General features: G+C 45.3%; 2 non-coding genes across 2 annotated transcripts; one reads left to right on the top strand and one right to left on the bottom strand.

Annotated features, from left to right (window-relative positions):
• Nucleotides 1-5,535: 5,535 nt before the first annotated feature.
• Nucleotides 5,536-5,607, bottom strand: TRNAA-AGC. Its single transcript has one exon. It is a non-coding gene; the product is annotated as a tRNA-Ala (tRNA).
• An 8,239-nt stretch (nt 5,608-13,846) lies between these two features.
• TRNAS-GCU lies at nt 13,847-13,928 on the top strand. The gene has a single exon. It is a non-coding gene; the product is annotated as a tRNA-Ser (tRNA).
• The last annotated feature ends 11,355 nt before the right edge of the window (nt 13,929-25,283 follow it).

Here is a 25,283-nt window from a genome sequence, read left to right as displayed (position 1 = left end):
CTGAGAGGATACAATAGGTTGGAGAGTGTAAAATGTGCATGGATGGGTTCCTGGTTCTATCCTTGTCTCTTCTTTCTGTCTCCCCCACCAAGGGACAAGGCCCAGCAAAACGTCTAGGTGCCCCTCTGTGTGTTTTCCTTCTCCTTGTCATGCCCCTGCTAGTTTTCACTTTCCGGCTTCCTTCCCACTTCCTGGCAGAGTTTATCTCTAAGAAGCTATAGAAAGATGCCATTTTGGTGGCATTTTTGGTCAACATCAGAAGATTCAGTAATACCTATCAAGGGGATGTGGTTAGTCTTGGTGTGAAGGCAGCATCTTGGAGGACCCAAATTGGACAGGAACCCCAGTGTTCCTTTTTCCATTGGTACCTTCAAAGGTCAAGGCATGACCTGAATTCTTTTTCTTTTTTTTTAAAGATTTTATTTATTTATTTGACAGACAGAGATCACAAGTAGGCAGAGAGGCAGGCAGGGAGAGAGGAGGAAGCAGGCTCCCCGCTGAGCAGAGAGCCCGATGTGGGGCTCGATTCCAGGACCCCAGGATCATGACCCAAGCCGAAGGCAGAGGCTTTAACCCACTGAGTCACCCAGGCACCCCATGACCTGAATTCTGTAAACAAAACAAGGGTTTTGGCTTCGTGCTCTTGTAAACTCTGAAATAGAAGTACAGATAGTGGGGCATCTGGGTGGCTCAGTGGGTTAAGCATCTGCCTTAGGCTCAGGTCATGATCCCAGGGGCCTGGGATCCAGCCTCGCATAGGGCTCCCTGCTCAGCGGGAAGCCTGCTTCTCCCTCTCTCACTCCCACTCCGCCTACTTGTGTTCCCTCTCTTACTGTCTCTCCCTGTCAAATAAATAAATAAAATCTTAAAAAAAAAAAGTACAGTTAGTTGTATCATGTTAGCTCCCCTCTGGTTGCCCTTCCAGTAGGCACAGGAGTCATTGTATGTTTTAATAGCTGGTATTTATTTATTTATTTGTTTGTTTGTTTTTCAGAATAATTGTGAACATGACCCCGTTTTAATAAAAACCACAGTAAATTAGCCGTCATCACGTGCGTCACCACTATGATTTCATGATCATATCATGTCTGCGCACAAGACTCAACAAGCACAGTTCAGGAGGTTAAAAGAAGTGATAGATAAATTATAATGCATCAGAATGGAATATTTATTGTAATTGTATTCTTTAGCTATAAGGAAACTAAGGATTGTTGAAGATTTAGGATACCTTAGAAACAAAGGATATGTTGGGAAAATTAGCACATCAATGACTGTGACGTGATGATTAACCTTTCCGACAGCTTCACGGGCCATCAGTGTCCACGTGTCTGATTAAACATTATCTTTGGGTATGTCTGTGGCTGTTTCCAGAGGAGACTACTGTTTGAATTGGTAGACCGAGTAACGCAGAGAGCCCTCCCTGATAGGCGTGGGTATCGTCCAATCTGTTGAAGGCCAGAATAGAACAAAAAGGCAGAAGGTTGGGCTCACTTCCTCTCTGCCTCTCTGTGGGAGCTGGGACACTGGTCTTCTGCCTTCAACATTGAATGTCCGAGCTGGGACATTGATGTCCTGCCTTCGGGGCTCCGGGTCTCAGGTGTTCAGTCTGGAACTGGAATCTCTGTCTTTCATCCCTCCGACCATCAAACTACACCACACAGATGAGAAGTTACTTCGATAATTAAGATTTCATTAAAAATGAGATAATTTCTAGAATATTCCGAGAACAGCTGCAAACAATACTAAGCCTGTGAACGCTTGGCATTACTCAGATTGGACACCTGTACTGAGGTGTACTTGATATACAAAGAACTACACATACCCAGTGGGTATGGTTTGATGAGTTTGGACATAAGCAAATACTCATTATACCGTCACCACCAACAAGGTTACGACATATGCACTACCTCCCGAAGTTTCCTTGTGTCCTTTTGCTTTTTGAGTGTAGTCTGTGTGTGTGTGACAGAGAGAGACCCACCCACTTAAACTCGGAAGTGTGCAATCCCTTCTTGCTAACTGGAGGCAGATTTCTGTCATGTTTGTCTCGCATAACTGAAACTTGATCCTGAGCCAGCCCAGCTCCCTGTTTCCTCCCCGCCGCGGTTGCTGGTGATCCTCGGTGATCCCCGTCACATTCTCTGCTTCCACGAGTCTGACTGTTGGCCAGAGTGGGATTATGCAGTAATCATCCTTCTGGCTGGCTTACTTCATTTCGCACAGCGTCTTCCGGGTCCATCCCTGTTGTCACAACTGGCAACATTTGTAAAGGCTGGATAATATTTTTGTGTATATGCCAGAGTTTCTTTATCTGTTCATCTGTCGATGGATGCTTCAGTTGTTTCCGTATCTTGACCATCAGATGTCTTTTCAAAATCCTGTTTTCAGTTCTTTTGGATATATATACAGCCAGAAGTGGGATTGCTGGATCATTTCGGAGTTTTATTTTTATTTTTCTGAGAAGCATCCATACTGTTTTGTGTAGCTCCTGCACAATTTTACATTCTCGCGAACAGTCGGCGAGACCACAAGTCCCATTCTCCACCAACTGAGCCAGTCAGCCTACTCTGTTTCAGACATTTAAAGAAAAATTTATTTATTTGACAGACAGAGATCAGAGAGAGAGCGAGAGAGAGGAGGAAGCAGGCTCCCTGCTGAGCAGAGAGCCCGATGCAGGGCTTGATCCCAGGACCCTGGGATCATGACCTGAGCCGAAGGCAGAGGCTTAACCCACTGAGCCACCCAGATTCAGACATTTAAAAATAGAGCTTATACTCTAATGAATATAGCTTCCTTCAGTCACACACTGAGCATTTAACGATCACTTCGTTGTTCTTGTTCAATTTTTATCAACTTTCAGGTTTTAATTTTTGGTGCCCCCTGGAAAACAAATAAAATTTCAAACATTATATTAACTTCAACCATAAATATTTTCACATGTATAATTAATAGTTACAAACTTTTTAAAACATTACCATAATAATATCACAACCAGCAAAATTAAAGAAACTTCTTAATGTAGTCTAATGCTCAGTCCATGTTCAGTTGTTTCATTTTCCAATTATTTTGTTTGAGTCCAAATGTGTTGCACTTAATCTCCTTGTATGTCATTTCATCTGTATCATATCTGCCTCCTTCTCCCCACCCCTACCCCTGCCATGTCACTTACCTTCTGAGGGTCAGTTGGCCCAGGAGAATTTTTTCACATTCTGGATCTGACCGATTGCCTGTGTTATTAAACAGATTCTCTCACTCTTTTTTTTTTTTTTTTAAGATTTTATTTATTTATTTGACAGAGAGAGATCACAAGCAGGCAGAGAGGCAGGCAAAGAGAGGAGGAGAGCCCGATGCGGGGCTCGATCCCAGGACCCTGGGATCATGACCTGAGCCGAAGGCAGCATCTTAACTCACTGAGCCACCCAGGTGCCCCTAAACCATTAATTTCTTAACTCAAGTATTTTGTTGGTGGGGTTGGGGATGTTCTGTTTCACTGCACCCGGACACACAGGATGTCTCGTCCTCTCAGTTTTAGTGCCACGGAATCAGTTGTTGCTTTTAGGGGATGTCAGCGATTCTGTCCATTCTAGGGTTCTGTCTGATTTCTCCTAGGGCTGTAGCAGCCATTGATGATTGTGACCTGGATGCATTAGATCTGTTTTAAAATGTTGATTCTAATTTTAATCATTCCTCCTGCATTTATCAGCTGTGATTCTTCTGTGGAGAAAATCTTTCCCTTATCAACAGCATGTTTATCATAAAAAACATCCCAGGGGTGCCTGGGTGGCCCAGTCAGTTAGGCATCAGCCTTCAGCTCGGGTTGTGGTCCCAGGGTTCTGGGATCAAGCACCCCATCCAGCTTCCTGCTCAGAAGGGATCTGCTTCTCCTTCTCCCTCTGTCCCTCCCCTCCCACTATCTCTCCCTGTCAAATAAATCAATAAAATATTTTTTAAAAATTCCATATTATTCATATAGGATAAATACTTGATTCATTTCCTTCATTTGTCAACTTTCAAAATAATGAGATGCTATCCAAAAGCCTCCAAAGGTTAGATATAGACTATTACGGGTGAGGCTGTGTTGGTTTTACAAGTAGGTGCTCTAGTAGCTTTTCCACTTTGAAGGGCAATTTCCAGACATGTAATCCTACCAAGCTATATAGAGATAGCTTTATCACTTACTATGCAATACTTAACCCTCTGTTTCTTCATATCTGAATGCCTTGGTTAATACCTCCATCAGAGTGGCACCTACCTGGGTGGCTCATTCAGTTAAGGGCTAGACTCTTGTTTTCAGTTCAGATCATGATCTCGGAGTTATGAGATTGAGACAGGCATGGACCCCACATTTGGCTCAGCACTGGGTGTGGAGCGTGCTTATGAATCTCTCTCTCCCTGTCCCTTGGCCCCTCTCCTCGCCTCTCTCTCTCTCTCTCTCTCAAAAAAAAAAAAAAAAAGGAAGGAAGGAGAAAAAGAAATACCTCCATTACAGCATTAAATAGTAGTGAAGATAATAGACATCCTTGTCTTGTCACAAAAAATTTTTAATGTTTGACACAAAATACTTTAAAGAAACTTAAATAGGTAGTACAGGATATAAAAGTCTCCTAATAATATATATTACATAGAATTATCTTCCAGAATACTAAATAATCCCTAGAAGTTAACAAATTTAAAACTGAGGGCTCTCTCTCCCATAGTGTGTATTCAACTCATGCTTCAGACTAGCAAATCGGGTTTGATTATTCATGGGCTAGGATACGCAGGTGTTACCTGTGGGATGCTCCTCGGTTTGGGGGCAGTGGAAAGGGTCTTCTCCTGACGTGTCATTTATTTTGACTTAAGAAATATTTAGCTGCTTGGTCCCACACCGTGTCCACAGAGAGGCAGGCGTCCTGGGCCCCTGCCACCAACCAGTCTTCATTCGGCCTGCGTCACCCCAGTCTAGGCCCGGACCGACAGCTCTTCGTGGCCCCTCACGTGCCTTGGAAAGCCCGCAGCTGAAACTGGGGCCCCCTGGGCCCGTGTCTGGTGACACAAAAAAAGGGTAAAGTAGTTTGCAAGTTCAGAAGGGAAAAAAAATCAATACCATCTTTTTTTTTTTTTTTTTAATATTTATTTATTTGACAGAGAGAGGGATCACAAGTAGACAGAGAGGCAGGCGGGGGGGAGGGGGGAGCAGGCTCTCCACTGAGCGGGGAAGACCGATGTGGGGCTCGATCCAAGGACCCCGAGATCATGACCGGAGCCGAAGGCAGAGGCTTTAACCCACTGAGCCACCCAGGCGCCCCACCAATACCATCTTTTTATGCTGTTTCACCTCCAGTGTGTTCTTTGCCCCAAGAACTTTCCAGAACTCAAAAGAAAGAGGATGAGACCGAGGCTCTGCGCGTTCGTAGTGCGCAGGGCCCAGGACCTTTGTTCTCAGTCGGAGGTCGGTGTCACTGCCGCACCTCGGGCGGGTAGAAAACGGAAGGGGAGCAGGCGGCGGGTTAGCCGGGGAGACGCGCCCCGATCCCAGGCGCATTCCCCCAAAACGGGTGGAGGTGCCGGGGATTGAACCCGGGACCTCGTACATGCTAAGCACGCGCTCTACCACTGAGCTACACCCCCGACTGCGGGTGCGGTGCTGCGGATTCCTTTCGTGATTTATAATCATTCTTCGCCTCCGAGAGTCAGGAAGACGCGGAGAAAACGGGGGCGCAGACGTCTCACGTGCGGGCCGCGTGCGGCGTCCGAAACGCCCCGGCGGGGTCCCGCGGGAGGAGGCGGCGGAGCCCGCGCGGTTTCGCTCCCGGAAGCCACGTGTCCCGCCTGCGGCGGAGGAGCCGCGGGGGCCGCAGCAGGGGGCGGGGCGGCGCGGCGCAGGCGAGGCGGGGCGCGCAGCAGGGGGCGGTGCGGCGGGGGCCGGAGGGGGGCGGGGTTGGCTCCGGGCCCACCGCGCCCCTCCCCCGGACCCTCCCCCCATCTCGGTTTGCGGCAGCCGGAAACAGCCCCTGAACACTCGGTGCTGGTGGCAGGGGGCGTCCCGCGCGCTCGCGGTGTCCTGCAGCGATCGCCCGGACAAGCTGGGAACCCGAGCCCGGGCGACAGGGGTCCCCGTCCGCAAAGCCCTGGCGGCCCCCGCTCTGCGGGGCTCGTGGGGGGTGCGTGGCAATGTTGCTTCGGTGTCAGGTGAGCGGGCCGGGGTGGCCTGGCTCGGGCTGCTCACGACCAGCCCGTGGGACCCCGGGAGCCACGAAGAATCGTTGGTTCCTTGGATGGTTTGGGGGTAAAGCGTCTATTTTAGAGAGTTGGCGCGGTCCAACCCAGATTCCCAGCCGTTGATTTCTCTGGAGCCTCCCGTGCATTCCCTCTCTGCCTCTGAAACACCTTCAAACTTACTAGAAAGTTGAAAAAAATAAAAATGGCATAAAAATACCTGTCTGCCTTTTACCCAGTTTTAGCTGTTAATAGTATTCCCTTTCTTCAGCGTTTGCTTCCTCTGTCTCTCCTTCGAGATTAAGTTGAAGCCCACCCGGTCGCTCACACACTTGGCTACTTTGACCCTTAAGCAGTAGCCCTGTTTCCACTACAGTCCGCCCGCCCGTTTGACCATCTGACCCGATTTCCTCTCTGGTACAGCGTCTAGTCTGGGGTCAGGATTGCATTTAGTTGGCCTGTCTTTTTAGTTTTCTTTAATCTGGAACATTTCCACAGCCCCCCCCCCCCTCCCAGTAGAACGTTTTCCACTTTGGGTCTGCCTGTAGAATTGAGTGGTAGTTTCAGGCCATGCCTTTCCCACGGCAGTACAAGCAGCAGGTTGTGTAAAGCTCCATCTGGAGACCGCCTCCCGCGGATGGGTGACGGCTCCACGCCCCAATACTCTGGTGTTTCGCGGGAGAACTCTCTCGTTCATAGTCTTTACAATGAAAAGAGCAGAGACGAAGAAAGAAGAGGGGTAAAGAGCACAGTTAAGCCTTAAAATTAGATGTTGTGCCTGTTTGCCGAAAGCATCTTTAAGTTTCCCCTGAAGATTTGCGGGAGAATTTCGCTGGGCGAGACACCCAGGGTCCAAAAATACACGTGCCCGCGGTAAACTTGACCACATGGCCCTTGAAGGCCTTCAGGTCTCAGCTGGGACTGTTACCACAGGCGGAGAGAAGGTGGATGCAATGGTGTAGGACTCTGCACCGGGAAAGTCCTCCTGGGCCGTCTGGATGGGCCCTGAAGGTAGTCACCCCTGTCCTTCCATGAGGGACAGGTAAAGGAGAAATGAAGACAGTGCAGCTCTAACGGCCGGAAAATTGAAGGAAACAGAGTCTCCCCTGCAGCCTCTGCGAGGAGCGGGGCGCAAACACCTCTAAGAGTGGAAGAGAATGTGTGTTGCTGTCAGCCACCCAGAGTTTGGGGCCCTTGGGTCTGTTACAGCAGACATGGGGTGCTTGGTCGCAGTGCGTTGGGCAAGGTGGCGTTGGAGGACAGCTGTGCTGACTTCTCTCCTGCCAGAAGCACACAGAAGTTTCCAGCCCCAGCATATTTAACAACACCTGCTGTTAACCCTCATGATGGGCGCCATTCCTCAGTAGGCGGGATTCTTCGTGATTTGCCTTCCTCTGATTTCTAGTGAGGTTCAACATCTCTTAATATTGGAAGTCATTTAGGCATTACTTTTCTGAATTATTTATTTCTTTGTCCCCTTTTTCTTTGTTTCTCCTTGTTTTCCTTGTTCTCTTTTTCTGATGGTATTTCATTTTTTTCCATAAGTTTGTTTGTTTGTTTGTTTTTTTAAAGCAATCTCTGCAGCCAACATGGGCCTCGAACTTAACAACCCAGAGATCAAGAGTCAGGTGCTCCACCAACTGAGCCAGCCGGATGCCCCTCTGTTGGTATTTTTAAATTTTTGTTTTTTAATTCCTCTGCAAGGGGTCTTTTTATTTAGTATATATTGATTTCTGGTCAGTCTTAGTTGTTGCAAAAATCTCCTTCCAGTCTATTACATGTCCATGAATTTCATCTGTGGCATTCTTTATGGATTGAAAACCATCCCTTTTAATGACAGGACTGTCCATTTTCAGTGATTTGTGCCTTTTGGTTCTTCTTCTTCTTTTTTTTAATCTTCACCAGTTACGACTTAGTAGAAGGTCCTACTTCCCAACCATTAGTCCTTGAATATTCCCCCTTTGTGACTTTTCTAGTCTCACAAAGAGTTGGGGAATTCTCTAGGGGGTCACTCAAAACCAGTAAATATTACCTGGCTCTACAGTAATTCAGGGGCACCTGGAGCCGAGGTCAGGACAATTAGTGATGCAAGCGTGAGATCTGGGAGCCCTGCCTAGAGGGCCTGGGAGTCCGAGAGGCTGGGAGCAAGCAGTACAGGAAACTCACCTAGGTCAGTCCAGGAGCAGGGGATCCTGAAGCCAGGTGCGAGGCCACTGTAGGGATGAATGTTTTCGTACCATAAGAATGGGGAGGTGGAAGAGCAGAGCCTGACACTTGTTACAGTCCCACTCTGTCCCACTGTAGTGCGACACAGGCGGCTCAGAGTCAGCTTTGTCCCCAGTTCAGGAAGAAGCAGAAACATATCCCCTTTGACAGAAGACTTCCCCAGGTTGCGCCTGCAAGACTCATTCGTATTAAGATCGTATAACTAGCTCAACAATAAGGATGACTACACACACAGAAAGAGAAACCATTATGCCTGTGGTTTAGAAGATAAAAAACGTGACATATATAGACCTAAGCTACTGCAGATGTTGAAATTTTAAGATAAGAGACAAAGAATAGCTATGTGGGATATGTATCAATAAATTAAGGATACAGAGTATGCAAGAAGAATGAATAGAATGATATAAAATTTAGAACTTAGAAATAAAGATAATAATAATTGAATAAATAAATAATAAATAAATAAAATAATAATAATTGAAATGAAACAGCATATTAGCTGCAACCAAAGAAAGAATTACTACACTGAGAGATAAAGCCAAAACGCTGATCCAGAATACAACAAAAGTAGTTAACGTGGAACATGTGAAGCAAGCTGTGACAGATTAACCTGACCACAGGTCATTTGCACCTCCTCCCATCGGGGGTGGAGTCTAACTTATTCCTCTAAACCTTGACTCTGAGCTGCTCTGACCAGTGGAGTACAATGAGGTGATGTTGTGCCACTTCCAGGCCTGATCTAGAGAAACCTTGTCATGCCAACCCTCACTTTCCTGGAAGACGGCTATCATTGTAAAAAAAAAAAAAAAAAAAAAAAAAGGCTGGACCATCCTGCTAGAAAGATGACACGAAGGAAATCTATCAACTCCCAGAAATAGTCCCTGTCGGATATGTTATGGAGGCTATCCAAGAACAGTCTCTGGCTGACCTGCCCGTTGGCCACATAGAAATTAGTCCAGCTGACCCCACAGGAGAAGGGACGATACCGCCCACTTGAGCTCTCCCTACATTGCCACCTCACAGAACTGTGAGAAAATAATAAGTGGGTGTTGTTTTAAACCCCTGAGTTTCGGGGTAGTTTATAACAGCCACAGAAGGTAGATAAAAGAACACAGTAGAGATGTAGGCTCAGGTAATAAATTCTGAAGTATATAATAATTACAACCAGGAATAAAAGAAAAATGTAGGTGAGGTAATATTTGAAAACATGATAGCTGAGAATTTCCCAGAGCTGGAGAGGAATTTTCATGCATAAAAGATTCAGAAAGCACAGTGCATCACAAGGAGGGTAAAGTGAGCAACTATAACTTCACACCTCCTACTGAAAGAGGAGGTCTGAAATCAGAGAACACGGACAGGTCTCCTGCAAAGGAGGAACAGTTAGAATGTTAACAACCTTAATTCCATGATACAATCCAGGAAAAGGGAAATCTATTTTAGAAGTATTGAAATAAAGTAATTGTCAATCTAGAGTTGTGTACTCATCAAACTAAGCTTTTAAGAATGGGAGCTTTTTACCACTGTTTACATATAAAGATTTATTTATTTAAGAGAGGGAGCAGGGGAAGGAAGAGAACTCCAAGCAGACGCCACTCTGAGCAAACAGAGCCAGGGCGGGGCTCGATCTCACAATCCTGAGATCACAACCTGAGCTGAAATCAAGAGTTTATGCTCAAGCAACGGAGGTACCAGGTGCCCTGACTACTGTTTACAAATAAAAACTAGAGGGGCGCTTGGGTGGCTCAGTGGGTTAAAGCCTCTGCCTTCCGCTCAGGTCATGGTCCTGGGGTCCTGGGGTCCTCGGGTCGAGCCCCACATCGGGCTCTCTGCTCAGCAGGGAGCCTGCTTCCTCCTCTCTCTGCCTGCCTCTCTGTCTACTTGGGATCTCTGTCAAGTAAATAAATAAAATCTTTAAAAAAAAAAACTAGGAGTTTACAACTATGAGACCTGCATCAAACAAAATCTTTTAACTTGGGTTATTAAAACATTCAAACTTGCATAAAGTTAGAATAGTATAATGAATGTCCACGTCCACCTCAGCCTGGTTCAGCAATGATTAACACATGCTTCTCTTATTTCATTCATTCCCCTCCTTTTTTTCTGAGGTATTTCAAGCTATTTTCAAGCATCATGCAGTTTGGTCTTTAAATATCTCAGTATATACCTCTAATAGATAAAGACATTAAAAATAATTTCAATAACTTTATCACATCTAAAAAATTTAACTACAATTCTAATTCTAATTCTAATTGACTAAATTTATCCCCTAATGTTTCTTTTACAGAGGTGAGGAAGGAAGGCAGAGGGAGAGAGAATGTCAGGCAGACACCACCCCCAGCTCAGAGAGCCCAATGTGGAGCTCAATCTCACAACCCTGAGATCATGACCTGAGCCAAAATTAAGAGTACGACACTTAACCAACTGAGCCAGCAGGCGCCCTTAACTAAAATTCTTAATACTAATATCCAGTCCAAGTCAGTTTTCTCATTTTTGTAAAAATGCCTTTTTATAGTTGATTTGTTTGATTCATAACCCAAACAAGGTCCACACATTGCTTTTGTTTGATAAAATCTCTTAAAATTTTCACCGTGTAACAGTACCTTTTTTTTTTTTTTAAATACCATTCGCTTGTTTATGTAACTCAGTGATCTGTCCTGTAGAATTTCTTATGTTCTAAGTTTGGTTGATGTTTTCCCTGTGGTATCACTTAATGTGTTTTTTTATTCTCCGTATCTCTTGTAAACTGGTCATTAGGCATGGAACATTGCTGCTATAAACATTTAGGTGCACGTGCCTCTTCAGATCCCTACATTTGTGTCTTTAGAGTAAATACCCAGTTGCTGGGTCATAGGGTAGCTCTATTTTCAACTTTTTGAGGAACCTCCATGCTCTTTTCCAGAGTGGCTGCACCAACTTGCATTCCACCAACAGTGTAGGGGGGGGTCCCCCTTTCTCAGCATCTGTCATTTCCTGACTTGTTAATTTTAGCCATTCGGACTGGTGTGAGGTGGTATCTCATTGTGGTTTTGATTTGTATTACCCTGATGCCAAGTGATGTTGAACATTTTTTCATGTGTCTGTTGGCCATTTAGATGTCTTCTTTGCAGAAATGTCTGTTCATGTCTTCCACCCATGTCTTGGCTGGATCATTTGTTCTTTGGATGTTGAGTTTGATTAAGTTCTTTATAGATCTTGGATGCTAGCCCTTTATCTGATATGTCATTTCTTACAGATATTTTTTGATGTCAGTGCCCATGATGGTTTTTCAAAGGTTGTAAAATGCCCAGGGCAATTTCCACTATTTTTAGTCTTACAGCACATTGAAATAAATACAAAATAAACACAATATGAAGATTCTAAACATTGGGATATATTTGAAATAATTATACTGAAAGATGAACTCTGTTAACACCAAATAAATATACAATAATTGTATGTATAATGTACTTTGGAGGGATCAAGAAAAGTCTGAATTTGAGCCTTCATGAAACTGAGGCTGAAGGGTCCTCACTGATATTACCTAAAACTCTTTATGGACCTACCTTCATAGGTGTTTAAAATGATAATAATAACAAGACTGTATGTACTACACTTGAACTTGCATCCCTCCCACCCCCACTATATAGTTGGGTTTTAGGAAGGGAATAAGGATGTAAGTCTTTAAATTTTAGTAGGACTTAATTAATTATCTTTTAATGTGTTTCTGCCCATTTACATCACCACCACAGTATTTCAAATCAGGCTTTCCAACATCTGGCCCAGATTTGTTATTACTAATTTTAGAAATATTTGTCAATCTGATGGAAGGGAAAAGTTATTACTATTTTAATTAGCATATGTTTAAATATACATGAAGTGGAGCTTCTTTTAAGACGTTTATTTTCTGATTTTTTTCCTACTTCTGTGGGTTGCCTGCACATATTACTGGTTCATTTTTTCCCTCTGCTGGTTCTCTTTTCTTAGGGATAATAATGATAATGCAAAGCTTTGTCAGTCAATGGTGATTCCAAGCCCAGGTATTTTAAAGCACTTTGCACTTTCATTCAGTCCTCACAACAGCCCTGCGGTGTTGCTTATGAGCCCAACAAACTGAAATAATTGAAAACAGTCTCTCTGTGTACCTTGCTTTTCGGTGTTTAGTAGTTCTATTAAAATACAGAATTATTCCATTCATTCACTCAGGAGTAACTTGTGCGCCTATTACTGACTACCTGTTGCCTGTCATGTGATGAATAATGAAATATCTCTGCTCTCCGGGAGCACTGGAGGGAAAACAGTAAAAAAAAGCAAAAACAAAAAAACTTGTTAATCTAACAGGGAAATTTCCGACTCAGAATTTGTATTGAGAAATAGTTCTGAAGTCACCGGTAGAAATTAGGTTTCCTTGGAACTGTGGAGAGGGACACATAAGTGAATGTAAGTGATTTGAACAAAACGGGCGTCCTAACTCAAGGCTTAAGGAAAATCATAACTGGTAATATGGATTTTTGACTAAATGACTAAATTTTCACTAAATGAATAAATCTTTCGTCCTCTAAGCCATGAATTGAGGGGAGTTTCCCATGATGGGTAGTTTGTGCTGGAGGTGAGTTTTTGAAAATTCAGTAAAGGAAGATGACAGGGACGGAAGACGGTGTGCCGTGCCAAAGCTAGGAACAGGGGCAGAGGTTTCCTAGGAAGGAAAAAGCATCTTGGCAAGTAAGAATCTCTTGTCTTTCCGTTTGTCTCCAAAATCCTGCACTAACTGTAGAAAAGCACAGAAGCCTGTCAGTGAAGGGCTCTTGGTCCTGGGTTTACCGAAGTTAAGTTCGGCTTCCTCCGGGGAGTCAACATCACGCAGGCGGAGAGGGCTGGAGGCGGAGCTGGCGAGGTGGCCGGTCCCAAGCGCCCCGGTGAGCGGGCTGGACCCCCGACCCGCCGGACCCCGCCGGACCCCGCGCCCCGGAGCTCCGCACGGGGCAGTCCCCAGGGTGGAGGCGGCCCCGCTGAGATCCCAGGTTCCTGGGGCGCCTACGCCGTCTGGTCCGCGCGCTTGCGTTCAGCTCTCGCTCCGGCCACGCTCTCCGGGGTCGCGGGAAGCGCCGCGCCGCAGCGAACAGGAGGGACGGGGGCGCGGCCCAGCAGTCGCGCGCGTTCCAGGGGCCAATCCAGGGGGTCCCTGCCTTTCCCCGGAGCGGCGGGCGCATGGGGGTCCCGGGCGCTCGGGGCACAGGGGCGGCCAACAGGTGCGCGCGCAGGACCCCCGAGCCTGCCGGGTGTACTCGCCGCTCCAGGATGCGTCGTCCCGCCGGGAACTGAAAGCGCCTGCGGGGGCGCGGGCGGGCGGCGTGAGGGTCGAGTCCGCGGGAGGTCGGAGGAGACGCTTCGCGGATCATCGCTGCCCCGGCTGCGGGGTGAAGAGTCTGGCCGCGCGAGCCCCGCACCCGACGAGGTGGCCGAGTGGTGAAGGCGACGGGCTGCTAATCCGTTGTGCTCTGCACGCGTGGGTTCGAATCCCACCCTCGTCGTGAGGTTTTCCTCGGACTCTGTGGTGAACCCTCTGCCTTGGCATCCGGCTCCCCGCCCCCATCCTCAGTCGCTGGCAGCGGGAGTCCAGCAGCAGAAGTGCCCGTCGCTGGTGTTTGCCCAGTCTTTCTCCTCTGAGAGAAGAACCTTCTGGAGGGCAGGAAACCTGTTTATACTCACCCCCGGGAGTCTTCAGGTCTTTTGAAGAAGCAGTTGAGTAGTTAATTGAGGGATATAGAAAAACGTTGCCTAACTTAAATGATAAAATCATCCACAGATGTTGGTAAATAAGTTGTTTAGATTGTAGTTTGCACAATATTTTCACCCGGATTTTAACTGTACTGCGATTTTCCGCACGTTTGCTAATTTAAAGTGTTCCCTTCCTCTCAGCATGTAATTTTCAACGTGTTCATCTGTAAAACTGTAACATACGTTTTTAGAAATGAGTTTGCTGCGTCCCAGGATATATGCGTTTGAAATATTTAGACATAGTGCCAAATTTCCCACCAGGGGAATTGTATTTGTCTACACTCCCAACCCAAAGTGACTGAAGTCCTCCTCCCCTCCCTCTCCCCAATATGGTATGTTGCCAACTTTCGGTTCTTGTTAGGTCCGTTATTAAATGTAAGGAGACTGAGACAAAGTGAAAGTTATTTAAAACTTTATTTTATGATGAGTATTAGAAATCAGACTGATTGGCCGGGGGACCGAGACTGAGACAAGGTGAAAGTTATGCAAAGCTCTATTCTGTGCTAAGCATTAGAAGTCAGACTGACCCACCAGGGCCTTCCCCGAGGAGAGCGACCACCCCCAGCTTACAGGCTCAAGAATTGACTGACTGACCAGTCAGGGCCGCCTCCAAAGAGGGCGACCCCTCCCCATCTTACAGATGACGTTTTATAGAGCAAAAGCCTGGCCACACATAGGTGGCCAATGAGATTGTAGTCATGTTAGGTCACACTAGGTGGCCAACTGAATTACAGTTTACCCTATAGTAGTTGTTTGACCCAACCTATTACTCTGGTCAGAATTGGTGCTCAAGGTTGGTGCCCAAACGGCGGGGTTTGTAGTCTTTGGTGATTAGGGAAAAAGTATGTGTGTTTCTTACTGATTGGATGACTCCACCTGGCCCGACTTGTCCTTGTATTCTGGGCTCTGTTATCAGGAACTGGCCGACCTGGCCTTGTATTCTGGGCTCTGTTATTAGGAACTGGATGACCATATTTTACTGGTTTCCCAGACTTTCTTCTAAGTAAGTTCCTCTGCGGGGAGGGGGGCAGGGTCAGTTTAAGTTTTACTGCACAAACAAAAAAATGACTTTTAACCAAGATGGAGTCACTCTGGCTAAATAGGTCCGTACATTCTCCCCTTTTCTTTGGAGATTAGTCAAATCTTTGACTTTTCAGCCAGTTTTTTGTTCCCTTATTATTTTCCCCTGAACAATTTTGACCCTTAAATCTTTAAGGTAGTTGAAGGTAGAAGGTCTCATCTTCTGTAATTTCTTCCTGCTGAGTAGGGGCATAGAGTTGTCCCTACCTATTTGGGTCAACATTGATCAGTTGAGTTTGTAGGGGAGTTACAAAAGATGGAGGCAGCTGAATCCAGTGCTACAGTGAAGAAGTGTCTCTGTGCGTGGTCAGGATCATCTGTCGTCGTGAAGTCATAGCACCAAGTAGAGAAACATTGAACAAAACAACATATCAAAATTAATAAGGCTGTAAGAATGAGAAGCATTTATCCATCCATTGCCAGTCTCCAGAAATAACTTTGTCAAGGTCTCTTTTTTAAGAGTCTGGTTTATTTATTTATTTATTTTTACTTATCTGGAGTTTTGGGGCCAGTAGGCACAGTGTAGTTTTCAATTAGTGCCCATGGCCTTGGCCAGTGTTTGTGAGACTGAACTCACAAACGCAGGGCTGTTGTCTGACCCGATCATGAGAGGTAATCCAAACCTAGGAATTATTTTTTAGTAGCTTTTGGCTACCACTTCTGTCTTTTTGTGTTTGGTGGGGAAAGCCTCTACCCAGCCTGAAAAGGAATCCACAAAATCTAACATATACTTGTGTCCATATTTTCCCGGTTTCATCTCTGCAAAATCTATTTCCCCCCAAAAATTCCTGGTTCCTTACCTCTTTTTCTTTTCCCTCTTTCCATTTTAGTTCCTTCCACATTTACCACCTAACATTGAGCACATTTATCAACCACATCCTGAGCCGTATGCTCTAATTTAGAAACCTGGAACAGTTTGCCCATAAGCTCTTCAAGTTTGCTTGTCCCCAAATGAGTGCCCTGATCTATTTGGTTTACTAATTTCTTCTAGTCTTCGAGGAAGAATTAACTTTCCTGTTTTAGTCTTAGCCCAATCCCCTTTATAATCTAACTTAGTCCATTTCTGTAAATAGACTTGCATCCTTGACCAGGAGGGCAGTGGCAGCAATTATGCAGAGGCAAGGGGGAACCTAGCCGCTACTGGATCTAGTTTCTTGCTAAGATAGGTTACGGGCCTTTGCCAAGGCCCCAGAGTCTGAGTCCAAACTCCTTCAGTCACCCTTGCCTTTTTGTCCACATAGAAGTGGAAGGGTTTGGTAACATCTGGGATGGCCAATGCTGGGGCAGTCAGTAAGGCTGTTTATAATTACCCAAATGCTCCTTCTGCCTCAGCTGTCCATTCTACCATAGTGAGTCCTCCTTTAGTCAGTTCGTGTAGAGGTCAGGTAATCTCTGCGAACCGCAGTATCCACAGCCTGCAGTTGTCCACCGTCCCAAGAAATTTCCTCATGGAGATCAAAGCCTAAATAAGTGGCGTGGCTCTGACAAAGCTGTGCTTTCTTTGCTGACACCCGATACCCCTTTTCCTGCACAGTCTGTAAGAGCTCGTTCCCCGCAAGCATGACCCATAATCCTCAGCGGCTATTTCCATTATTCCCACTAACTCAGTTAGATTCGTCCTTTTAAATCCTTCAATTTTTTTGACGTTTCTTCCTTCTATCTGGGGCTGACTGACTGGCAAAAGTGAGATCGTCTAAACACGCTGTGGTGCAACTTCTCTGAAGTTTGTCTCAAGTTGCCTAGCTTAGGTAAACCAACATTTAAAGACAATAAAATTTAGAATTTAGCATCCATAAAGGTGTGTTACTGAACATATTTTTTCTCTAAAATAACCCTCATTTTCAGAGATAGCCAAATCAGGACCAATTTATTTGAAAAACAGTTCCAGTTTTAATAAACTTGGCCTAATTATTTACATAGGCTCAGCAAGAACAATGAGTGATCAAAGAGGTTTTTTAGAATCTGTTTTGCTGGAATCTTTATAAGGAATCTCTAGGTTGAACTTTTTAGTAGCCTCTCCAGGCCAGAAGCCACGCCACGTACTTGCCATCAGACATGCCTGCAATACCTGTCGATTTGGGTGAATTCTTCTTCCTGAGGTTCCCAAAGTATCCTGCCAGGAAGTGACATTCTTTACTCACCTGGTGAGGCTGCTGGGAACTCTGTAAGCAAGGTATCAGGCCAACAGTTCCAAAGGGCTTTACGGCTCCAGGTTTTGTAAAGTCAGCCTTAGTTCCTTTAAGCTGTCTGGTCATATCTGAGTCTTTTTAAAATATGACATTCCAGGCAAAGCCTTGGTAAAATAACCAGTGTTTCAACAGTGTCCTGTTACAAGGAGAACAGATTCTTATTGAACTTATGCAAATGACTGATTGCCACGGAGGAAAGAATACTTACTGAGACCTTTTGAGTTTTAGAGGGTTCAGATAGAGAGAATGTTGAATGTTTTGATTTGTTTACAAATGAATATTTTTCCATTCCTCTAAGTTACAGATAACTTAAGAAAAAGTTTTCCTAGTCTGGAAGAGCAAACATTAGAGAACCAGTAATTGTTTAAAATGAGACAAAACATCAAGAGACACAACATTATCATCTTTTAGTTCATTTAGTTCCATGTTACTAATTTTGGTTTAGTTTGAATGCAGCTTTTACTCCTGGAAATTTTTACCCATTTCAGTCCCAGGATTTTTAACTTATTAAATACCTGTATTTGTCCTGAAAGTTCTTTATATGAATCTCCTTTAAGACAAAACTTATTTTATAAGAGAATAAAACAAAACATAGAAACTGGGTTTTCTCTGGGCAGGCAAAGAGAAAACTATTTACATTTTCTTTTTAACAGCAGATTAATTAATCCAGGAAAACTTTGTACTCGAGTGGATCATCAATATAGATTTGCCGTGACACAGGGCTTTAGTCTTTCTTTCTTAAATACTATGCCCCATTTGAACAGAAACATTTTACAGGAAAAGATTCATTAGTCTTTTTTCTCCTCTTGTGAATAAATTCACCAAAACTGATCTAATATGGTCAAATTTTCAACACATTTCATTGTATCCTTTCAAACTTATAAACCAAGGCAAATATGTCACTTTACCCAAGCCTTCTACGACTTAGTTTATACCCACAAGTTTATCCTTTCATGTTCTGGTGCAACCAGATATTTTCATTTTAAGACAAAACTACTCGTTCTTTTAGGCCTTCTTTTTTTGTGGGTACAGTTAATCTTAGTCCGTCCTGACCATACCTAAAATTCCTTTCTGAAGATTTCCCCTCACGAACCTTCCACAACTTGCTTTTGCATTCAGGTTTTGTCCCAAGTCATTTCCTTCCAAACAACCATCTCATTTAGGACAAAATTACCTTCTCTTACCTTCAACAAAATGTATTCTCATTCCCTAAATCTTTCTTACATATCTCCTGCTTTCCTACATACAGGGTTGCTTTCCTCACTTCCATCAGCCTTACAGTTAGCAGAATTTTGTACTCTTAGAAACGTCTTAATCTCCAGTGAAGACTAAATATACACCAATTGTGAACTGTTACAACAGAATTCTTTAGAAGGCAAATTATGAAACAGTTAAGCATAAAACATGTTTATTCTTAGTTTCTTTGCAGTAAGAAGTCAAAGGCACAAACCTATATCAAGTACCCAATGCTTTAGCATTTTATCCCATTTGGTTAAGACCTAGCTGTTCATAATTTAATTCCAATTGTCATCCAAAACTTTAAACTTTGGTTACTAAAGACTTTGAAAGGTACTTTAACAATTACCCATTAAACTTTGAGACAAATAATTAAGCATTAGGTCAGTCATCTTTTGCTAACAGATTTTAACAAATAACATGAGGTTATCTGACCTTCAATAAACCTTGACAGAATAAAAGCTTCACATTTACTACTGTAACTTTAAAGACATGTCTATCTTAATTAAACCAACAAACTTAACTTAGTTTAAATACTGATTTCCGTTCCACCTGGGCCCACTCCACTTTGAATGTTTACCTGAGACACGGGTGGGAAGTTCTGGAGTGGGGGGTGTTGGCTCCAGGGGCTGCTCTTCTTGCTCCTTGACCGAGAAGGAGCCGCGGTGCAGGAAGCACCGAGGACGGTCTAGAGGCCGGTCATGCAGGCCGCACCCAAGCTGGTGCAGAAGCAGAAGGGGGAGACAGAAGAGCAAAGTGCTGCCAGGACGCAGAGAAAAGATTTCCAGTTTTAGAGCTCATCAGCCCCAGCAGAGGAGCAGACACCATGCTTTCCCACCAGCAAGAGGGGAGGGGTTAGGCAGTCCACGTCCGGCCAGAGAAGACAGGGAACTTCCCCGAAACAAAGGGAGTTACGGCAGTTGCTGGGGAATATTCCTATGGTCTCTGTCTCGGGTTAAACCAACCCCAGTTGGCTCCAGTTATAGCCATTAACACAGGAAATGAGTAAAGGAGAAGCCCCACATCTATTAGGAGGAACGGAGAGATGAAAGTCAGAGTCCCCTTACTCTCCGCTTGCCCCATTTCTTCAAACACAATAAACAGCACAACAGACAATAAAAAGCAAGACAAAGACAACCGCAGACCCAGCAGCCCTCCCGGGGCCATCCGACATTAAAGGCTGGCCATTGAGACATGCAGAAAGTCCAAAACTTTCCCTTTCGAACGTCCGTGCTCAGGTTATGAGCTCTTTCCCTAACGTCCGAGAAGTGGTCAATCATCAGAGACAGAGGGGTCGTCTGCGTCTGTCCCATCACGTCCTCAGTCCACAACAAGACAAATACACTTAGAACAATTACCAGGAACACACTCACAAAGACGAACGATCTGGCGCGGCCGCGAAGACAGAACTGAAAGGAAGTTAAGGGAGAATCCGATTGCAACGGCAGCGGGCTCTCCTCCCAAATGAGGACCTTGTCCTCCAGGCGGGGGTAAGGGATGCCTCTTCCAAAAATCCCCATAAACTTAACAACAAGCACAACAGACAAAATTCCCATACATTTAACAAACAGCACAACTGACAACAAAAACAAGGCGCCTGACCGCCTAGGGGGACTCGAACCCCCTGGCTGCCTTGGGGGTCCATGAATGCCCTGGTGACCACTTAGGGGGACTCTAACCCCCTGGAATGGCAGGGGACTCGAACCCCTGAAACGGCGGGGGACTCTAACCCCTGGTGACTGCCTAGGGGGACTCTCACCCCCTCGTGATCCACCAGTGGAGGGATGGGGTGTCCCTGCATCCACTCCAGCCCTGGGGAGCAATACTGTGTCCAGTTTCTCCCCAGTGGGCCATCTCTCTGGAGCTCCATGACCAGACAGACAGACAGACAGGATCTTACCTCCAGAGGCTTTTCCCAGAAATTCTGATGTTGGCTCAGTTCTCTGTTCATTTAGTGGGTGAAGTGATACTACAGTACAATTTAACTTCCATTTCCCTTATTACAACAGAATACCTCTTACATTTATAAAAAATATATATAGAATTGTTTTTAATTTATCTGAACTTTGTTTTCTTGTTTGTTTTTTGTTTTGTTTTGCTTTTGAGCTGAGAGCAATATTTGAAGATTGGAAGTATGATCTCTGGGCAGCTTCAAGTGCTTGTTGTGAATGAAGAATTCTGGGCCTCACTCTTGAGCTATTAATTTATGACCTCAGGGACTCTGCTTTCGAATCTGTGATTTAATAAAGCATTCAGGTGTTTCTTCTGTTGACCTTAAAGCCTTGTGCCTGGCTTAGGTATTCACATGTTACATCTAACCACCCAGAATTCTATTTCTGTAAATGTTCAGCCCAGGAAAGCTGCTCCTGTCTTCAGTCTTCCCAGCCACATCTCTCCTATTTTGTACAGATTGTAAAAGCTGTTTTCATATCCTCAGATAATCAGCTACCATTAATTCCTTCACTCTACTCTGGATACACCTTCTGTACCTAGCTGATTGCCTCCTCAAATTCTGTTAGGTCTCTTCTCTGGAAAAGACATTTTCCCAGGATGTGTCTGTAAGTTCTTTGAAGGAACCATCAAAGAAAAACTGTAGCACATAGAGTTAAAGAGGCTTACGTTAAGACTATTGCAATACAAGACAGAGCTTGAACTCAACTTGGAATACAACTGGGGCAGCTAGGGACGTACAGCGAATGGGCAGGGAAAGAGCCACTGGATGGAAACTTGCTAAAAAAACAAAACCAAAAACACACCAAAAAACCCTCGATTAAATATTTAGTGGAGTAGAAGGTACTTGATTTGATATCAAGGGTAGGGGTTTCCCACCTAAACTGGCTTAGCAGACTCTCGCCCAAACTGGACCCAATGGGGTTCCTTATTACACTGGGCTTGACAGGCCAAGGACAGAGCCTTGTTCAGAAGAAGGCTCAGAAGAGCCTCACTTGTTTGGTGGAGGAGGGAGTCCTTGTCAACACCCTCAGAGAGTCCCCCAGCTTCATAAAGGCACAGGAGAGCCACGGAGCATGTGGGGAACCAGCAGAAGTATGTGTGTGCCCTCCCAGCCCCGTTCATGTTGGGCTGGTTCTGCCTCCCTATGGCACCTGGTCCGTGGCCGCCTCCCCAGGCTTGGGTCCCTCAGGTGCAGACACCCCTCCACCCAGGCCTTTTCCATTGCCTTAATTTAGAGGATTGGAATAAAGTCTGAATTCGTGGATTTGAGTGAAGACAAATGGGTCCTTGATGTCGAATATGACCATAATGATTATATCATTAGATTCTCTTTCAATATTTAAGCCGTATTTCTTCCTTCTGCTACTGTCACTTCCTAAAGTTCCAGGAGGGCAGCTGGAAGTCTGCTTGTGGTACTGAGTTGGGTTTGGTGCGGACGTCAGTGCTGCGTGGCTGAGAGAACCACGGGCCAGAGGTCGTGCTGGTTGGAGGAAGGGCTATAGATGCTTTCCAGACGGGGGAGGCCTCAGCCATTTCGGAAGAGAGCAGACGCTTTGGGGGAGGCCTCGTCATACTGGCATTGAGGAGGTGGAAAGAAGGCAGGACTGCGCCTGCTGTGGCAATAGCCCGAGCAGAAGAGTTTACTTCCCTTTGCAATTGCCCTCACCACAGGCCATGTGAGTGGAGGTACCTTCAAGCTCCCCCAGTGGGAGCCTGAAGAATCTGTTTTCATACCCTTAGTAGCCTTAGTTTGTTACATAATTTCTGTGTAATCAGTGGTAATTAATAATAGGAGCTAATAAATATTTGTAGTCTAATGAATGACTGGAATTGGGGAGAGTGGGACTTGACTTTCTGTAATGAGAACATTAAAATGTTGAAGTAAAAGGAATCTGGAAAAGATCACTGGATTTAAAGGCTGCCTCTTACGATATAGAAGAGATTCATCTGTACAAAACACAGATACCTGTCTTTCCTTTTTTTTTTTTTTTTAAATACCCATCTCTTCCTAATTTAGCTCCTGTCCTGTTGGAAGGAAATCTTTCCTTCCTGTGGCCTGTTTGTCATCATTCTAAAGGTAAACGAGTGTACAGACTTCCTAGGTTAGATCTTTACATCCAACTCTATCCTGTCTACACAGTGAGAATAATGTTCCTCGAGCACATTTTTGTCCCCAAGTCTCAGCTTGGGTGGTTCAGTTGTTGGTGTGAGGACACCCCACCCTGGGCTGCCTGTGTTGGATGGGGCACCGGTCAGGGAGCATCCTGCCACCTCCAGGCTGCCCTCCAGGAATTTGGGATGGGTGGTGGGAATGAGGAGGAAGGGGAGAGGAAAGATGAGTGGTCCTTGTTGCAAGAGTGAGAAATGCCCTGGGCGTGGGGCTTGGCGCCTCTGCCTCTGTGCGGGGCACAGTCTGAGAGCTCCAGGGGACACCTTCGAACCTGGAGATGTTGAAGATGCTGCTTGCCCCAGGAAGGTGAACTTTTGAAAATGGAATTTAATTCCCGGGTTGTTTTGTTGATTCTCATTGGGAAGTTGAATGTTGCTGCACGTTCAGATGTCCCATGTACTCTAAAGTGTAAGATGTGCTTCCTGAGAGGTGGCATCAAGCCAGACTCAACCCAGCTTCAGGGTTCCAAGTCCAGGGTGCTGGCCGCTACTCCACGGACTGACAGCAAAGGTGAATACACCTATCCATAGTCGTGGTTAAATATCTCCTCGGAATAAATGCAGTAACTCCAACCCAGAGGTGAGTCAGTCTTCCCTGGGACCAAGCTGGTAATGAAATGTGATGCTGTGTTGTCGCTGAAGAGGCAATGAGCGAAACAGAACTCAAGGCATTTAGGGCACTCTCCGGTCGGCTTCTGCTGCTATCCTGACTTTGTGAGGTCTGCAGCCCAGGCACCTTAGAGGGCCCTTGTTTAAGAAAAAGAATACAGTTACCAACACAATTAGATACAGCCACTCTAAGGCTTATACAATGTATCTGAGGATAGGCTGCAGGAGAAAGAGGGGGCAGTCTTAACTAATTTCCATTATAATATACCTTGGCCCTTCTATAAAACGCATTTCATCCAGGGCAACCCCTTCCTGGGTCTTGCAAAGGGCCTGTGCAAGTGAGGGGTTTTGATAAATACTTCTCTGAGGGGCTGTTTGGCAATATCTTTCAGAGTGATCTCCCTCAACAATTTTTCTTTAAGTACAAAAAAAAAATTAAAATATTTAAGAATGTTCATTGTAGTATTTGGCAATATCAGAAATCTGAAAATGTGCCCATCCGCTTAATGGAAATAATAGCCAGATACTAAAAAGCCTGGGCTAGAGGTGGGTACCCACATGTTGGCTTGGCAGTTTGGGGAGAGGATTTGCTTTAAATCAAAACCCAGCAATTTCTCAATTGTAATATATAGTATGAGGTAATTTTTACAAGTTTTAATTTGTGAGTTTGTGTATTCATTTTAAATAGATTTGAGAACTCAGTATGAATTTTTCTGAGAAATGGAATTGGAGGATAGAGGAGCTTTTCATTTTTTGCCTTTGCAATATATTTTTTGTTGTTGTCTACAGGTGTGTATCACCTTACATTTTTTTTAAAAAAGATTTTATTTATTTATTTGACAGAGAGAGACACACAAAGAGGGAACACAAGCAGGAGGAGCAGGAGAGGGAGAAGCAGGCTTTCCACCGAGCAGGGAGCTGGGCATAGGCCTCGATCCCACACGACCCTGGGATCATGATCTGAGCCAAAGGCAGCCGCTTAACGCCTGAGCCGCCCAGGAGCCCAGAAACAGAACTGGGGGATAAAGGAGCTTTTTATTTTTTGCCATGTTCACCTTTTCGATATAATTTTTTTTGTTTGTTTACAGGTGTATATCACTGTAGATATTAAAAGTGAAAAACTACCAAAAAATTAACATCCTTCGGTAGAGGGTTTAGAAGTCTTTTTTTAACCCCATGTTGACCGCCTACTGCGCTCAGCGCGGGTGTGATCATAAGGATACAGAAAATGAAAGGGATAGAAGATGGAACCCATTACTGCAAAGATGAGCAGTTGGCTAGGGGGAAACCACGAAAGACAAATGCAACACGTTAACAGTGGCTAGGAAACTGGGGAGGCTCCTTTGAAGATCCGATGATGCTTCTAGGGCACAGAAGCAAAAATCTTATATACAGTTTCATTGGGTTTAGGGACTCACTCAAGACCATTTACAGAATCCAAGGGCAGGAATTTTTAATTTAGAGATGTCCAGAAGAAATGTCCTGATTCTTCAAAGCTTCTTGAATCTGAAATGCCAACATGTGTCATCGGAGGGGACCAAGCAGAAGGAAAGAATGGAGAGGGGCAGCCATCCAGCCATTCAGCAAAGCCTCCTGGGGCTGTGTTGTTCACTGAGGCTGATAACCAGGCCGGGGGCCGGCTGGGGGGTGCGGGGAAGAGGAACCAGGACCGGCACCGCGGAGCTGCGGGGGCTCCCAGGCCTCCCGCGCCGGGCGCCCGCCCAGCCCTTCCCGCTGCGCCCCGCCTTCTCCAGCCGCGCCGTGGCGCGCACCTGCCGTGGCTGCGGAGCGCGCGGCCCCAGGGAGACGCGGCGGGCGGGAGGTCTCCGCGCTCCCGGGCGGGGACTCGCCGTCGCCGGGGAAAGCGCCGCC

This window comes from Neovison vison, chromosome 1 (assembly GCF_020171115.1).
Source record: "Neovison vison isolate M4711 chromosome 1, ASM_NN_V1, whole genome shotgun sequence".
In the NCBI taxonomy this organism is placed as follows: Eukaryota; Metazoa; Chordata; class Mammalia; order Carnivora; family Mustelidae; genus Neogale; species Neogale vison.
This window is presented reverse-complemented; position numbering and strand designations above follow the sequence as displayed.